General features: G+C 39.1%; 1 long non-coding RNA gene across 1 annotated transcript; it reads left to right on the top strand.

Annotated features, from left to right (window-relative positions):
- The first annotated feature begins 953 nt into the window (after positions 1-953).
- LOC133384467 (uncharacterized) lies at positions 954-2008 on the top strand. Its single transcript, XR_009762573.1, has 3 exons — positions 954-1306; positions 1398-1476; positions 1565-2008. It is a non-coding gene; the product is annotated as an uncharacterized LOC133384467 (long non-coding RNA).
- The last annotated feature ends 1297 nt before the right edge of the window (positions 2009-3305 follow it).

Here is a 3305-nt window from a genome sequence, read left to right as displayed (position 1 = left end):
TTCTATGCATGCTTCCCAGTTTGAGTAAGCCCCATACATTGGGACTTGCTTCTGAGTAAACAAACACAGGATTGCACTACAAATATCTTTACAGGTTGTGTATAAAATTAACATCTTTGACAGTCATGCTTATATAAATATTTCTTCATTTAAAGTACATGACTTCCCCTAAAGAATCCTGGGAAGTATAGTTTCCCCCTCACAGTTATAGTTCCCACCACCCTTAACAAACTGGAGTTCCCAAGATTCTGTGGTGGGATTCATGTGCTTCAAATGTGTGTTGAATGTGCTTTACATGAATGGTGTGTATCTGCCCTAGGTATGATGTGCATTCATTAGTGAATTGAAAAGAACAATTTTAAAAGATACTTTTTTAAAAACAGGGGAAGGACTGTAGCTCAGTGGTAGGGCATATACTTTGATGCAAAGATCCAAAATTCAATTTCTGGAAAAGACTATTGCCTGGTATCCTGGAGAGCCAATGCTAGTCCATGTCATCAGTATTGAATTAGATGATACCAAATGGCCTGTGTCAGTGTAAGGCAGATTCCTTTGTGCCTAAAAGAGGAAAGAGACCCAAGGGCCACAGTGACTCCAAAATTTATTGATGCATTTTATTTACAACATTTACATACTACTTGTAGGGCGTACCTACTTGCTGTCAAAATGTGTTCACATGACCATCATGTGCTTGCTGACACCATCAAAACAAACACCATGTGACCAGCAATGATGTCACCATCTGTCAAAACAAATGCCGTGTGCTCAGCCACGTAACTGGAAGTGATGTATTTTGTGCATGGCCAGAAGTGACGTGCATTGCAATGGCCAGAAGTGACGTATTTTGGCCATGGCCAGATATGATGTGTAAATGGCCAGATATGACATGACTGGATATGAACCCTGTTAGGGAACCATTCCCACCCTCTCTCTGGATTGGCCCGACAGGGCCATGTGATCGCTCTATGGACATGTCACCCTACTGCTGGCCAATCAGAAGACCTCTGCCCTATATTGAGCCTAGCAGTCGGGAGAGGACTGGCAGATTTTGCATTGGAATCCATTTTGCATGCCCAGACACATTCTAAGGTGAGAACATGGAGACAGATTGCACACCTTTGAGGCATTCAGAGCTGACTACCCCATCATTGTTGCCAAGACCGAACCCCAGAAGCGCTATATTAGCACCAGTTCTGATGATGAATGTTTCTCACCAACTAAGCTGTTAAAAGAGGAAGAGAATGAGCTCAGCCAAATGCCAAATAACATGATGGATGCAATTTCAGCAGCTAACTCTGTAATGCAGGTACGTTGACTGGGGAAACTGTTTGGAGAGCTGCAAAATAAGGAAGGAGTGATCAAAGGGAGGAAGTTAAAACATGCCCTTACTTTTCTAGGGATCTGCACCCACTCCAGAAGCAGCCAGCACCAACATCCCTGTGGAAGGTGGCATCAATAGGAAACATTCAAATACAGGTATGAGGGGGCATTATTTCTGGACCATGGTGTAATTAATTAGACAAAGAAAAGTCAATGTTTAATTCCCCCCCCTAACTCTTTTTAGGATTCTGAAGATCTAACAACTAATCAGCCTAACCAGCTCATCCTTAGAAGCATTTCTTGCCATTCAAACCGGTGAATCAGACAACATTTTACTGAGAAAAGGAGGGCAGCAATGAAAAGCATTGTCAGAGCAGCTGTTTATGCCATTTTGAAACTCTGTTTAATGCAAAACATGTATGACACTTGTATCAGATGTACAATTCAAGCTCCAGTACAAGCATCACATGAATGTCTGACTTTGACAAAGTCTGTCCTCTGTAGAAAGCTGAGAATTATATGTGGGAAAATCTGTTTTAAAAGTGTGCTTCACATTGTTATCTTAATTGCCTTGTTCTAACACAAGAAAGCATTGATGAAATATTAAATCTTGTGACCAAAGTTGGCCATTCCCAGAAGGCCGTTAAAGTTGTTGAAAAGATACTGAGAGACACTGATCTGTCATATGTAAGCCATATTGTGTTTTTAAAAACAGAAGTTATAAAAGTTTTATTTCATTTCTCAATGAAACCTCTGAATAAAATGATCTGTTTGGAAACATAGTGTCTTTATTTTTTAAAAAAATAAACCTCTAAACACATGACTCTACAATGGAACACCTGAGTGATTAAATTAGGGTTGGGGGTGAGCTAACCATACTTGACAGACAGGTTTCAATGTCAAAAGTAAATAAAGGTTATTAGGTGCTGACCTTGAGTAACTACCTAGAGCTTAATCCTATAATGGACAGCTTAATCCTATCAAGGGATAGGGGTTACAGTCTAAACAGAAAACACTATATTAAATAATACACATAGGGTCCCAGCACCCAATACTGGAAATTTATATTTAGGATGTTACTGTAAGGTAGATTGTAATGGCCAGCCTCAGAACAAATCTACATAGGCTGTCTCATTTTATTTCCCTTTGTAAAAATCATAAAACAAGCCCTTAACAGCAACTTTGTAGTTTTAAAATTACAGCAAAAAAAACCCCTTTGCAACATACCTGTAATACTTGGGAACCAAACTCAGATCACATCTCACTGTTCAGCAATGCTGTTCAGTGAAGAGTTATTTTGGTTATTTTATAAAACACATGTGAAGTTTTAGGTTTTACAAAGCAGTCTAGAAATTAGCCAACAACATAGTGTAAGATTGGTGAGGTAAGGGAAATGGCTGTGACCACATGGTAAGGCTGCATGTTTCCAGCAGAGATCGCAGGGTATCTGTTGGCCAATCAGACCACAACTGAAGGTAAAAAAAAAAAAAGTTCTACAGTGGTTGAGAATACCTGCTTATAAGCCAATCACAGCACCTTGGTCTAGGCAGTATAAAAAGACAGCACAGATGCTTTTATTTCTCTTTACCTGGATTTTTCCTGAGGACAGCTATCAAGATTCAATCATAGGTGAGTACATTTATTTATTTATTTATTTTATATCCCACCCTTCCTCCCAGCAGGAGCCCAGGGTGACAAACAGAAGCACTAAAAACACTTTAACACATCATAAAAACAGATCCTAAAATACATTAAAACAAAACAACGTTAAAAACGTTTAAAAAAAGCTTTTAAAATCTTTTAAAAAAGGGTTAAAAACATTATTTAAAAACATATTAACAAGCAATTCTCACACAGACGCAGACTGGGTTAGGTCTCAACTTAAAAGGCTTGTTGAAAGAGGAAAGTCTTCAAAAGGTGCCGAAAAGATAGAGATGGTGCCTGCCTAATATTTAAAGGGAGGGAATTCCACAGGGTAGGTGCCG

The sequence above is a fragment of the Rhineura floridana genome, chromosome 4, assembly GCF_030035675.1.
Source record: "Rhineura floridana isolate rRhiFlo1 chromosome 4, rRhiFlo1.hap2, whole genome shotgun sequence".
NCBI lineage: Eukaryota > Metazoa > Chordata > Lepidosauria > Squamata > Rhineuridae > Rhineura > Rhineura floridana.
This window is presented reverse-complemented; position numbering and strand designations above follow the sequence as displayed.